The 15,507-nt window shown below is 39.0% G+C and overlaps 1 protein-coding gene across 1 annotated transcript in view; it reads left to right on the forward strand.

Annotated features, from left to right (window-relative positions):
- Nucleotides 1–15,507, forward strand: part of LOC124804616 (probable E3 ubiquitin-protein ligase HERC1) — a 790,356-nt gene that overhangs the window by 666,237 nt on the left and 108,612 nt on the right. The window lies entirely within an intron of this gene.

The following is a 15,507-nucleotide window of genomic DNA, read 5'->3' on the forward strand; positions in this document are numbered from 1 at the left end:
CAATGTGAATACTATTCCCTTTACACCTAATATGAGAAACAGAAGTTACTTAACCACGGTATAATGGAAATTGAATGTTACGTCATCATTATACTCTGACTGAAATTACTTTGTGATTGAGGGATGGCAGTGATGGGGAGCAGAGATGCTGGCTCAAACACAACATGCCACATGTTCATGTAACTGATAAAAAAAAAATAAATAAAAAAATAAAAAAAAAATACTTATTGACTGTTGCCAGTGTCTTTGTAAGCACTAACGGATGCACAACAGTTATATCTGAATCAGTTTGAATATCTCCTAAGTAGTCACTAGACAAGCTGTCAGAATATGTTGAAATAATAAATTATTCTTTGTTATTTTCCATGACACATCCATTTTCCCACGCTTTTGTGATTACTTCCTTCAGGTTTCTGACAACATTGTGGTAATCTGAGAACAAAGTCTCATTTGTAGCATCCTGTGTCAGTCTTTCCACTTCTGCCAGCACACATTTTTTTGCTGTTCCTTTCCACATAACACTTATGTTGAGCCCATATGAATTCAATGGAACTGAAATTACACTGATATGATGGCAATCTGAGGGCAATAAGGTCATATTTTTTGCTATCTATGACTCATAGAGGTAAACGTGGTTTGTTCTGAGCCACGGTGTCCAGTAATTCACCCTTTCTATGGCTGTGCGGTATGGGAATGTTTTTTGTTGTAGCCAGTTGACAATAGTCTTCTGGATATTACAATAGGTCCCTTGTTGAGAACAGTTATTACTGATGATTTGCTCACGTTTTTGATGGCCCTTTCATGTCAATAAGAGCTACAGAACAGTTCATAGATTTCAGTTCGGTATGCTGTTAGCTGATTGTATTCCAGTACATTGATCAAGAACTAAAATGAAGGAATAATGATGCAATAAATTCTCAGCTTTTTTGTAGAAATAAAATAACAAAATAGCTTAGTCCATTAATTACCGCTTTATACAAACTGTAATGAGGATATTACTACAAGAATATAATTTTCTTAGATAAAAGTAACAGTAATCTTAAAAAAAAGTTGAATGTGTATCTGAACTCACATTATTTCAATTAACTGACAAGTGTTATGCTTTTATGGCGATGTGTCATACAGACTATTTTGTTTCAATTTCATTTAATTTAATCTTGATATAGTACACTGTAACAGTAATGCAAACTTAGATTGTGGGTGTGACTGGTGTAAAAAATTGCATAAGCAACAGAAACATCAAACGTGAATTCAGCATAGTGCATGGGGAAAACCTTTGACCCTGCAGGTAGGTCCACATTATCTGGCAAGGCATGTGCCCACAGAACAGGCAACACAGCAAACACAAAGAGTAATTTTAATCTGAGTGTAGTGAACGCTTTATCTTGGAAACCAATTCATGTTTATGCAGGAAAGACAAATATTTAGAGAAAAACTGGAAAGGGGAAATTTTTCTGGATGTAGAGTGATAGACATGGTTCTGCAAAAGAGAGTGAGAGAGTGCCAAGCAAGTAACATTCAGGCAAGAGAGTTTGGGTGATTGGAAGGGGGGGGGGGGGGGATGAAGACCAAAATAAATTCAGATAAACTAAAAATTCATTAAAGAAATTGTTATAAAGAGAATGTATATGGGGTTAGGTTGTCTGTATGTTGGTATTTATATACAGACTGTTCAAATAATGTTTTGGTTTCTTTTAATGAGACAGATTTCCTTGCCATTACTTACCTTCAGGAGATGAAACGTATAGTACTGCTGATAGCACATATGAAAGTTAAACACTGCTAATTTATACTTTGTACAAGTGTAGCAATATGATAGTGGAATGTCCACTATGTAACCAGAAAACTTTTAATAATGTCTGATGATCCTTAAAAATTTTATTGTTTTTGCCTTTAAAGATGAATAAAGTATAGTTGTGGAAGTAACTGGTTTCACTAATATCAGTACTTTGACTCCACTGATTGTACTGAGTAAGGCTATAGAAAAGAGTTGCATCAGAAACACTAAAGGCATAAAAATTATATTGGCCTAAGAATATATTAGTGTACTTCGTAGGAACTGTGAATATTATTTCTCGGTTTTTGCCTGTTACCTGGGCAGTAGCTGAACTGGCAAGACTGTTGATATTTAGTTCATCTTATGTAATTAAGTTTCTACTCCCCAATGGTTAGTTCTCCATGCCTTATAAAATGTTAGGAGTTCTGTTTATGAACTGAATGATAGTAAACCTTAAATCAGGTGGCCAGACCCATCTTCCTAAAATTAACCATCAGTAGCCTCACTGGTAGTGTTTTACTTAGTTCATTTGTTTGTTTGACAATATATAATAAATTATGAGTCAGTTTTCCTGGCTAGTACTTTTCTTCAGCAGGTGAAATGTATAGTACCATTGATAGACACACATAAAAGTTAGACCGAGCGAGGTGGCGCAGTGGTTAGACGCTGGACTCACATTCGGGAGGACGACGGTTCAATCCCGCGTCCGGCCATCCTGATTTAGGTTTTCCGTGATTTCCCTAAATCACTACAGGCAAATGCCGGGATGGTTCCTCTGAAAGGGCACAGCCGCTTCCTTCCCCATCCTTCCCTAATCCGATGAGACCTATGACCTCGCTGTCTGGTCTCCTTCCCCAAACAACCCAACCCATAAAAGTTACACACTACCCAGCAGAACAAAGGCCGCAAGAAAACTGGGTGAGCCATGGAGTGGCATCCCCTTGCCCTCCAAAAGTATCTAGGATTAAAACTGGACATTTCCCCTCACCTTCAGACAACACTGTTCCAATGTCAAACAGAAAACCAGCACTTAGAATAATATGTTGGGAAAGTTAATGAGGCACAAACTAGGGGGTTACATCACAAGCTCTTAGAACCACTGCTTTTAGTTTGTGCTTTTCTGCAGCAAAGTTTCCACTGTTTGGTATAAATCATCTTGTGCCAAAACTGTGGACAATGCTCTGAACAAAGCTTGCGGACTGACTACTGGTCCTTAAAAACTATCCTTCTCAAGAAGATATACTGTCTTGCTGGTATCACGCCTCCAAATATTCATCAAGAAGCTGCCATCGAACATGAACGACTGGAAGCTGAACATGTTGAAGCTCACTGCAGTTTGGCCATGAACTGTCTCAACCTGGGCTAAAATTGAGAAAAAGTCTCCTTTGAACAGCAGAATATCTGAAACTCCCTCTATATGAGGCAAATCCATACAGTGAGCTAGAATGGAACCACAAGAAGATCTTACGATTAGCCACTATGAAGAGTATGGGGTTTGGAGATCACTTAACTGCTTAAGAATTAGTGTCAACAGGATGACATCTTCCTTTTAACTGTGGGGCTTCACATTGGGGGATAGCAAGTGTGAGTGTGGTGATGAACAAAATGTGGAACACCTGTGCCAGTGCCCTCTTTGTACATTTACTTGTTCAACACAGGGCATTGTGTTTGCAAAAAATAGTACATTAAGTTCAAATGGCTCTGAGTACTATGGGACTTAACTTCTGAGGTCATCAGTCCCCCAGAACTTAGAACTACTTAAACCTAACTAACCTAAGGACATCACACACCTCCATGCCTGAGGCAGGATTCGAACCTGCGACCGTAGCGGTCGCGTGGTTCCAGACTGTAGCGCCTAGAACTGCTCCGCCACTCCGGCCGGCTAGTACACTAAGTGTGGCTCAATTTTGGATAAATGTCATCTGATTTCAGATTTGTTCAATGATATTTCTGAAATTTCTGAATGTTCTTTTTTTTGTAAATATGTATATACTGTGTGCAAACGTGTTTACTGTAAAAATAGGCTTCTGACATGGCTACATAAAATCATGGAAGGAAATGCTGGTTGCAGGATGAAAGAGATGGGGTCAGAGTGATGTGCCCTTCCTTTCTAACCTTCCCCACCATATTCCTCTCTCCTGTCCTATTAGTCCTAAACGGTGGGTAGTGTGTCCCTTTCATATATCTCTGTCAGCTCCACTACAGATTTCACCTTCTGAAGGTGATTAGTGGCTATAAATTGTCTCCCATAATGTACCATCACATAGCACAGAAAAGTGGGGAATCAGCTGTCTCAGTTCTCATTCTACCTTCCTCACTAAAAATTTCGGAATGTGAACATATTTGCATTCTTGTAACACAGAACATTGTAAATCATTTTACCCTTTTGCTCTTTGTAGTGAAGCTTTCATACTCACCTGCTCCCTCTAACTGTCACTATTTATATATGTCTCTCTCCCACTGTCTCCTTTTTCTCCAATTGACACTTTCTCCTGCATATCTCTTCCACAGTCCCTTTCTCTTGTTATTTCATACTACTGCCTGCTTCTCTGCCACTTTTAGCGCCTCTTTGTCTCACTGCCATTGTCTTCGTCCCGTTCTTTTTCTCTCCCATTGCCACTGTCTCTCTCTCTCTTGCTTACAGTCTGCTGTTTTTGTCATCAACCACCGTTGTGTCCTGTCCACACACGTCCTTGGGGATGGGTTGGTCAGGTTTTTTACCCTTCGATCGGGAAACTTTTACATGTGGGCATAGAACAAGGGGGAAGGGGGAAAGTGGGCAAATATTTCCATGTTAAAGTTCCCTCTCATGCCTATGTTTGGTCTCCATTCATATTTCTCTTTTCATTTCCATTATCTCCTCTATTTTCCTCCCACTGCTACTGTCTCCATCCTTCTCTCTCCCTGTTTTACTGCCACTGTCTCTCACAAACCATCATTATCTCGTATCTAGGCTTCCATTACTGTTTTCTTCATCCATCTCTCTTTCTCTTCCACTTCCCCCCCCCCCCCCCCTCCCCCCACCATCACTTGTCTCCTTTCTTTATCTTCCACTGTTCCACTGCCACTCTCCCACCATTTTAATCTTTTAAAGAGAAATTTATTTACCTTCTCTATGCTTCAACAGTAGCTTTTTTTTCACCTGGTTCCCTTCTTATTCCTGTTACAACGGGGTTCGCTGCTTATATAAAATGAATTCTGTAGGTCAGTAAAGTTTTGACAGTTTATTTGCACACTTCAACACATTTACATACTTTGATAAATATAAACAAAAAGTGGGTCTGCATAATATAATGGTAAAACAAAATCGTCTCCCATCCAACAGAAAATTACTTTACACTACTTTTCATAAAAATGCGCAACATTTTTAGGCTACATCTACAGCATATAACATAAATTAAACTGACAAAACATACGGTAATGCATAATGTTAATATATAATACTAATACATGTGACCACCTAGATGTTTGAGGAAGGGGACAAATGTATGAGGAGGCCTTTAGGATATTCAAGAATGAAATATTACATTGACCTGGAAATTACCCAATGGTGCCACCTGGTGGCATAAACACCTCACAAAAAATTATTTTGTTATACAAAATTCTTTGTATTTGCAAATGAAACACACATAATTTAATGTTGTGTTTGATTTACAAATCATAATCAGTATTATTAAATCACGTAGGCTGCGATGGGCGAGTCACGTAGCTCGAATGGATGAGGGCAGGGCAGCGCGTAGAGTACTGGTAGGGCACCTAGAAGGAAAACGTCCTGTGGGGAGACCGAGGCATAGATGGGAGGACAATGTGAAAGCTGATTTGAGAAGCCTAGGTATTGAAGGTGAATGGAAAGAAATAGCCCAAGACAGGGACAGATGGCGAAAATACATTGCTGCGGTAATGGACTCTCAAGTCCGGTATGACCAGTGAGTAAGTAAGTAAGTTTGATTTACAAATACAAAGAATTTTGTGTGGCAAAATAATTTTTTGTGAGGTGCTTATGCCACCAGGTGACACCATTGGATAATTTCCAGTTCAATATAATACTTCATTCTTGAATATCCTAAAGGCCTCCACATACACTCATACATGTGCCTAGGTGTTGTGGCGTGGTTACAGCCGTGTGCTTGACGGTAATGCTAGCATTACATGGCTGTAACCACGCCACAACACCTAGGCACGTCAGTCCACAACAGCTCCTGAGTTGCACAGTGCGACAGCATACTTGGTAGCTATGGGACGGCCATCGACTTGTGTCAACAACTTCAATGTAAGACGAGGACCCACAGTCCAATATACTTTTAATTATGTTTTACTCTATGGACTTCCCAACTATTTGTGATGGTATTTTGTCTTTTTAGTCCGTTTAATTTCATGACATAGACTTTACAACCTGATGATGAGAGCATTGTCTCTTGAAACGTGTTGTTAAAATATATGTATAAGAATCGCGGTTGAATGCTAACAGTGATAACCAGTATAACGACAACTGCTACCTCGACTCCATAATGGATTATATTAAAAAAAAGTATTACTTTTATTGTGTTAGCCAGTTTTCAGCTTACAAGGGCATCTTCAGACATTTACTGAGTACTGTCACCAAAGAAATGTCTGAAAATGGCCTTGTAAGCCGAAAACCAGTTAACACAATAAAAGTAATACTGTAGAACAAAAGCAAACTGGTGCTTTTAATTTGTTAGACAAGTGTATTCCTCAAATTTTATCACTCTGCATTAATTATTTTTTGGTGTTCCAATTGTTTTCCACATGTGTACCATGTTGTATTTCTTGCAATATCTTTATCTAATTGATGATGATGCATCCTGATATGTTGTCTGATCTCAGTGCTAAACCCTGAAATAGAGAGATGACTTCCATTTATGTTGATACAGAATTTGCTGGATATTGAAAAATTAGTAAATTGTAGATTGGATTTGCCAAATTTAATTTTGATTTATCTTCACTTTTCTGATATAGACGAACAATCAGATTTATGATTTACATTTTATTGTATGATTTTTGACATTCTGCAAGGGTTTGCAGACATACGCAGACACATACACACAATTTGTCCTAATCAGTGGACTGTACGAGTAACAGCAGCGGCAGTAAGTTTGCATGTTACTGCTCATTTGTTTGTGTTGACACCTAACAATACTGGCTCTAGTACTTCTCTCTATGCCTTCTACATTTACTCCTGAATGTTGCCTATAAGTACATAACTTTCTCCCTTTTCTTCCCAGTTCCTTCCACTATTTTCCTTTCTTCAACATTTGAAAATTGTTTGAATGGGTAACCTAGTTTTTTAAAATGATTATATTTTGACTGGGTTTCAGTAAAGAGTATTTTAATTTCTTCCTGCAGTTTGCAGTTTGCTTCTATTCAGTAGATGGTAGAGTGAGTATTTTCTGTACCTCACCTAGCTCGATAAAGCTTTAAAAATTCACATAAGTCTTGTTAATGGTTACCGTTTGTCTATTGCTACATAAATAAATTCATATACCGGCTGCCAGTAGCTGGTGGCAGTATTCAGAATCAATATTGTGATTAGTTTTCACTAATCAAAGCAACGGTTGCCCATCTTATAGCTGAGGATACACACTGTGTGATCAAAAGCATCCAGACACCTGGCTGAAAATGACTTAAAACTTTGTCGCGCCCTCCATTGATAATGCTGGAATTCAGTATGGTGTTGGTGCACCATTAATCTTGATGACAGCTTCCACTCTCACCGGCATACGTTCAGTTAGGTGCTCAAATGTTTCTTGGGGAACGCCAGCCCATTCTCCACGGAGTGCTGCACTGAGGAGAGGCATCAATTCAGTCAGTGAGACCTGGCACGAAGTCAGCGTTCCAAAACACCCCAAAGGTGTTCTTTAGTACTCAGGTCAGGACTCTGTGCAGACCAGTCCATTAAAGGGATGTTATTGTCATGTGACCACTCCTTCACTGGCCGTCCATTACGAACAGGTGCTCGATCATGTTGAAAGATGCAGTCGCCATCTCCGAATTGCTCTTCAACAGTGGGAAGCAAGAATGTGCTTAATCATCAGTGTAGGCCTGTGCTGTGATAGTGCCATGCAAAACAACAAGGAGTGCAAGGCCCCTCCATGAAAAACATGAACACACCATAACACCACTGCCTCCGAATTTTACTGTCAGTACTACACACGCTGGCAGACGATGTTCACCGGGCATTCGCCATACCCACACCATGCCATCGGATCACAACATTGTGTATCATGATTCATAACTCCACACAACATTTTTGCCACTGTTTAATCGTCCAATGTTTACACTCCTTACACCAAGCGAGGTGTCGTTTGGCATTTACCAGCATGATGTGTGGCTCATGAGCAGTCGCTTGACCATGAAATCCAAGTTTTCTCACCTTCCGCCTAACTTTCATAGTACTTGCAGTGGATCCTGATGCAATTTGTAATTTCTGTGTGATGGTCTGGATAGATGTCTGCCTATTACACATTACGATCCTTTTCAACTGTCAGCAGTCTCTGTAAGTCAGCAGATGAGGTCGGCCTGTACGCTTTTGTGCTGTATGTGTCCCTTCATGTTTCCACTTCACTATCACATCAGAAACAGTGGACATACGGTTGTTGAGGAGTGTACAGATGTATGACTTAACTGACACCCAATCATCTGACCACGTTCGAAGTCCGTGAGTTCCGCGGAGCACCACACTCTGCTTTCACACAATGTCTAATGACTACTGAGGTTGCTGATATGAACTACCTGGCTATAGGTGGCAGCACAAATCACCTAATATGAAAAATGTATTTTTTGGGGGGTGTCCGGATACTTTTGATCACATAGTGTACATCAGTCTTTCTTCTATGATCTCTGCTTTATGTAGATGCAAACTCATTGCTTTACATTCTGTGACCATAAACTAGGATGACTATTAGATTTTTCCTGCAAAATTGAAGTAAAATCTCATCACTATAATCTGTGTCTTCCTTTCTTTGAGATAGAGGCTTACGTTTATACTCCCAGCTTAGTCTTCACATAACCACAACAAAGTCTTACTTTTCTGCTTCTTTTCCTTCTTGAAAGAACTAAGTTCATTTTCAAACATGTCTGGGAAGTGTGGCCATTCCAAGAGTGTGACAGAGTTGACTGCTCTTCGCAAACAGCTGGAAGCTGTTTCGGCCATTGTAAACTGACTTCTTACAGCTGCTGCAAATTGCACCAGTGATGGAGGAGCAGGGTGGTCTTCCATCACAAAGGCACTTCGGAACTTGCCAGTTTTTTTCCCAGCTTGGTTCTCAGTGGCCTCCATCAGGCAGTCGGGCAGATAGCTGGTAATGTATGTAGGGATGCACCCAAATCTGGAGCTTTTTTGTGTTGTATGTCGCAAGTGACTGAAAAGCTAACCTGATACATCTAACAAACAGCCTTGAAGCATTGCCTCCTGCTGATAATGAGACAGAACCAGTTAGGCTCGCCTCTACTGCTCATACAACTGTCTATCTTGTGTCGTGGGCAGGTCATGCTCAGGGGGAAAAGATAGTGCTGATGGTAGGGGCAGTTTCAGTGTTAGGTATGAGATGGTCCTTCTTAGGGAGATAGTGTCGTGCAAGGGAATAAATTAAAAGTGCATTTGGTGTTAGCTGTGATGAATTGTTCCCAAAATGGGAGGAGCAATTGAGAGCACAGGTTACAGGCAACTGATGACATTTGTCACCTGGGTTCTGAGACCATTCTCAACTCTTTTCAGAGTCTGATGGAAGTAGTGAAGACAGCTAGCTTTATTACTTGTGAGGTCTCTGCATAGTTGCTGATTTGCATTTTCATTCTGAGGACTCATGAAGGCCCTCTGGTATGGAGACAATTGAAGTGTATTAACCAGATATTTTCTTCAGTTCTGCAATGAGATCTGCTGTAGATTACTTGATCTGTGCTACTCTGTGGAGACTTGTAAAGCTGCCCTGATTATGTCAATTATACATTGTATACTGAAAGTGACGACTCAAGTTGCAGAGTATGTGTTGAATGCACACTGTTACAATAATAATAATAATTATTATTATAATTATTATTATTTACATGTCCCCTAGTAGAAAAATCAGCATCTTATTCTTCTGCAGCTCTACGGTCCTTTGTGGACTTCGCTTTGTCAATGATTTTTCCACCAGATGGTCCCAAATCCATGCTAGTGCATTCCAGTTCCCATATCCCATTCTCTGTAGGTCTTCTTCATCCCCATCTTTCAACATTGTTTTCTGGTGGCAATGCCCTCTTTGCCCTCTCAGATTTCCAATCAGTATCTTCTTTAGTACATTTGTATCACATATCCACACCAGATGTGGTACCTACCACATTTGTGTGGAGTTAATTATTTTTCTTGTAGGTGGCCATTTATATAAGGCTTAAAGCTATTGTTATACTATCTTCTCTACCTTCCACCTTCTATTATTCTATGTAGTAGCTTACTCTCAAAAACATCTAGAATTTTTTATCCTTTACTGTCAGTGACCAAGTTTCTGGGACACATGAGCACTGGTCTCATAAATTTCGTGTAGGTAAAGAGAAACCAGCCTCAGATACATCATTTATTTCAATTGCACAAATACCAAATCTAGGGTGAGTGTGTCTCAAAATATTAGTTGTTATGTGCCACAGTATTCACAGTAAAGTTCCAGAACTTGTGTGTCTCATAGAAAACAATTCCTTGTACATCATACTAGAAACTAAGAGTTGTTGAAACCCAAAGTTGAAAATAGGGAGATTTTCAAGAATATGTGGAATGTATATTGGAAAGATAGATTAGACACTGCAGGATGAGGAGTGTTTAAAATCACAAACAAAGAATTGGATCTAGTGAGGTACAAAATGAATCCAGCTGTGAACTAGTATGGAAAGCAGTTAGGGGTCAGTGGGCAGAGATTAATAATCAGATGTTTTTACTGATCAGCAGATTCAGACACATCACAGTAGTTTAAAGATAGCCTAAAGTGGGTGGCCCAAAAATATGCTGGGTGCATAGTCATACTAGGTGATGACATTAACCTGTCAGTAACGACAGAGAAAAAACGCACACGTCATCAGCAGTAAAGACATTCTTGCAAAGTAATAATGATAACATTATCTGACAACTACCTTGAACAACTAGTCTGACAAACCACATACAAAATAACATTTTAAGCCACTTAGTTACAAACAGAAGCAATCTTTTCAAAAAATCACCAATGAGAAAGGGATTAGCAGTCATGATGCTATTACAGGAACAATTGTCATAAAAGACAAAAGGTCATCAAAAAGTTAGGAGAGTATTTATCTTTGGTCAAATTGAAGAATTACTATAATTTTCTTCTTCTTCTTCTTCTTCTTCTTCTTCTTCTTTTGTTTCACCTTCTTTGGCATATGCTGGATCAATAATTTCTTTGTGCGTTGTTCTTTTCTTAGGGCCCAGTATTTCTTCATTCTTTCTGATCTTCTTTTCCTCTCTTCTTCCAAGATGCAGGGTTTGGACTTTTGTGTAGATTTGTCTTGGAGCCTTATGTTTTCATCTTTAGTAATTGATTTAGCTGTTTGATCAATAAGTGAATTTTCTGAAATCTTTAATTCTACTAGGTCTTTCTCAGTTCCTTTAAAACACTCAGGTTTTGTTTTGCGGTTACAGAAAAAATCAAAGATTTGTTTAGTTAATCTGTTGGAATTCATCCTGAGAAGATGACCATAAAAATTTATCCTCCTTTTTCGCATAATATCTGAAAGTTTTTCAATTTTCTTGTAGAGAGTTTCATTTTTGTTGTGTATAATCTTATTGTCTTGAAATTTTGGTCTTATGATTTTTCTTAAAAGTTTTCTTTCCTTTAGCTCAAGTTTCTCCATTTGGCCTTTGAAATTCATGTTTAGTGTTTCTGCTGCATACAGTGCTTCTGGCTTAATCACTGTCTTGTAATGTGTAATTTTGGACCCCCATGAAAGGGATTTTTTGTTGTATGTATTTTTTGTTAGTTGGAAGGCCAATTCAAGTTTATTTTTTCTGGATTCCATTCATTTGCTTTCCCCAGCATTCCAACTAATCCATTCTCCAGGATATTTGAATCCTTGTACTGTTTCAATCTTTTGTTCTTGAACTTTGAGGTATTTACATGAGTGCTTGATGTTTGTCAGTATCTTAGTTTTTTCAAAGGAGATGTGAAGACTTATTTTAGCTGCTTGTTTCTTTTGTTCAAGGATTTGCTCCCGTGCTTCTTTCATTGTTTCACCAAACAGGGCAATATCATCTGCAAAAGCAATGCAATTTACTTTAAGATTCCTCTTTTTGCAACCCAGTCTTATACCACTCTTAATATTTGTGTTCCATTCTCTGACTACTTTCTCAAGCGCACAATTGAACAGCAACAGTGAGAGCCTATCCCCCTGTCGCACACCCATTTTTATTTCAATTGGTTCCCATAATTTGCCCATAAATTTAACTTCCGAAAATGTATTTGTAAAGGTTGCTTTTATAATATTAGTTGTTTTCTTATCCAAACCCATTTCTTCCAGGACTGATAATAGAGATTCTCTATCAATTGAATCATATGCTTTTTTTGAAATCAGTGGTTAGTATTTGTTCCGAACATGATCTACCCTTTCTAAAACCTCCCTGTATTCCTCAATTTGCAGGTCCAATTGCAGCTCTGCCCTATTCAAGACGACTTCAGAAAGCATCTTGTATGTTACATCCAGCAGTGATATTCCTCTGTAAGTGTTGGGGTCTGTTTTCAAACCTTTCTTGTGGATGGGGTGGATGAAAGCTTTTATCCATTCTGTGGGGATCTCTTCTTCTATCCAGATTTTATCTAAAACACACTGAAGGGATGTAATTGTATTTTTGTCAGCTTCTTTCCATAGTTAGGCCACTATTTGGTTTTCTCCAGATGCTTTGTTGTTTTTAAGTTCAGAAATGGGTTCACAATTCAAGAGTTTCTCAAAGTAGCCTGCTAGTATTTCCCAATTTTCCATTTTATTGGGAGCGATGGTCCCATTTACATCTCGAAATTGGAAGGCGGGTGCTTTGTTCCTTGATAACCTTTGTTTGAAAGCTCTGTTAAAGCTTCTTGTGTTGTTTCTAGTAAATTCCTCATCAATTTGGAGGAGAGTTTTGTTTTCATGTGTCTTCTTAATCCTTTTTATATTTTTATCTACCAGTTTTCTAACTGTAATGAAATTCAATCTGCTTTCTTCTGTTTTCTGTGATTGCCAGTTTTGCCCCGCCTGTTTTCTTGTTTCAATGAGGGCATCACAGTCCAGCGACCACCAGGCATGTTTTTTTACTTATTATGTTAGGTGCTATCCATTCAACTGTAGTAATGAGGTTTTCTTTGATATCGTCCCAGTTTGCGTCTGAATGGTTTCTGTTCCTTTTTTGAATTAATCTGATTTTAATATATTTTGTGCCGTACTTCCGACCCTTAATTTGTTTCATGCTGTGTTTGCTGTTTGGGATGACTTTGAACTTAATTTTAGAAAGGTAGTGGTCTGAATCCAAGTTTGCATACCTGAGTACCCTAACATTCATGATTTCTTTGCAAGAAATCTTCTTGCTTGCCACATGATCAAGGTGAAATTCCCCAAGGCTAGGATTTGGGGATATCCATGTCTTTTGTCTTCGTGGTAGTTTCTTGAAAGCTGTGGATTTAAGAATTAAATTGTGTGCTTGGCAAAGTTCTATCAGCCTCACACCATTTCTGTTTGTTCTCTTGTTGTTGTGGTCTTCAGTCCTGAGACTGGTTTGATGCAGCTCTCCATGCTACTCTATCCTGTGGAAGCTTTTTCATCTCCCAGTACCTACTGCAACCTACATCCTTCCGAACCTGCTTAGTGTATTCATCTCTTGGTATCCCTCTACGATTTTTACCCTCCACGCTGCCCTCCAATACTAAATTGGTGATCCCTTGATGCCTCAGAACATGTCCTACCAACCGATCCCTTCTTCTGGTCAAGTTGTGCCACAAACTTCTCTTCTCCCCAATCCTATTCAATACTTCCTCATTAGTTATGTGATCTACCCATCTAATCTTCAACATTCTTCTGTAGCACCACATTTCGAAAGCTTCTATTCTCTTCTTGTCCAAACTATTTATCGTCCATGTTTCACTTCCATACATGGCTACACTCCATACAAATACTTTCAGAAACGACTTCCTGACACTTAAATCTATACTCGATGTTAACAAATTTCTCTTCTTCAGAAACGCTTTCCCTTGCCATTGCCAGTCTACATTTTATATCCTCTCTACTTCGACCATGATCAGTTATTTTGCTCCCCAAATAGCAAAACTCCTTTACTACTTTAAGTGTCTCATTTCCTAATCTAATTCCCTCAGCATCACCCGACTTAATTAGATTACATTCCATTATCCTTGTTTTGCTTTTGTTGATGTTCATCTTATATCCTCCTTTCAAGACACTGTCCATTCCATTCAACTGCTCTTCCAAGTCCTTTGCTGTCTCTGACAGAATTACAATGTCATCGGCGAACCTCAAAATTTTTACTTCTTCTCCATGAATTTTAATACCTACTCCAAATTTTTCTTTTGTTTCCTTTACTGCTTGCTCAATATACAGATTGAACAACATCGGGGAGAGGCTACAACCCTGTCTTACTCCCTTCCCAACCACTGCTTCCCTTTCATGTCCCTCGACTCTTATAACTGCCATCTGGTTTCTGTACAAATTGTAAATAGCCTTTCGCTCCCTGTATTTTACCCCTGCCACCTTTAGAATTTGAAAGAGAGTATTCCAGTCAACATTGTCAAAAGCTTTCTCTAAGTCTACAAATGCTAGAAACGTAGGTTTGCCTTTCCTTAATCTTTCTTCTAAGATAAGTCGTAAGGTGAGTATTGCCTCACGTGTTCCAGTGTTTCTACGGAATCCAAACTGATCTTCGCCGAGGTTGGCTTCTACTAGTTTTTCCATTCGTCTGTAAAGAATTCGTGTTAGTATTTTGCAGCTGTGACTTATTAAACTGATAGTTCGGTAATTTTCACATCTGTCAACACCTGCTTTCTTTGGGATTGGAATTATTATATTCTTCTTGAAGTCTGAGGGTATTTCGCCTGTTTCATCCATCTTGCTCACCAGATGGTAGAGTTTTGTCAGGACTGGCTCTCCCAAGACCGTCAGTAGTTCCAATGGAATGTTGTCTACTCCGGGGGCCTTGTTTCGACTCAGGTCTTTCAGTGCTCTGTCAAACTCTTCACGCAGTATCATATCTCCCATTTCATCTTCATCTACATCCTCTTCCATTTCCATAATATTGTCCTCAAGTACATCGCCCTTGTATAAACCCTCTATATACTCCTTCCACCTTTCTGCTTTCCCTTCTTTGCTTAGAACTGGGTTTCCATCTGAGCTCTTGATATTCATACAAGTCGTTCTCTTATCTCCAAAGGTCTCTTTAATTTTCCTGTAGGCGGTATCTATCTTACCCCTAGTGAGATAGGCCTCTACATCCTTACATTTGTCCTCTAGCCATCCCTGCTTAGCCATTTTGCACTTCCTGTCGATCTCATTTTTGAGACGTTTGTATGCCTTTTTGCCTGCTTCAATTACTGCATTTTTATATTTTCTCCTTTCATCAATTAAATTCAATATTTCTTCTGTTACCCAAGGATTTCTACTAGCCCTCGTCTTTTTACCTACTTGATCCTCTGCTCCCTTCGCTACTTCATCCCTCAAAGCTACCCATTCTTCTTCTACTGTATTTATTTCCCCCA

Source organism: Schistocerca piceifrons, chromosome 7, assembly GCF_021461385.2.
Source record: "Schistocerca piceifrons isolate TAMUIC-IGC-003096 chromosome 7, iqSchPice1.1, whole genome shotgun sequence".
NCBI lineage: Eukaryota > Metazoa > Arthropoda > Insecta > Orthoptera > Acrididae > Schistocerca > Schistocerca piceifrons.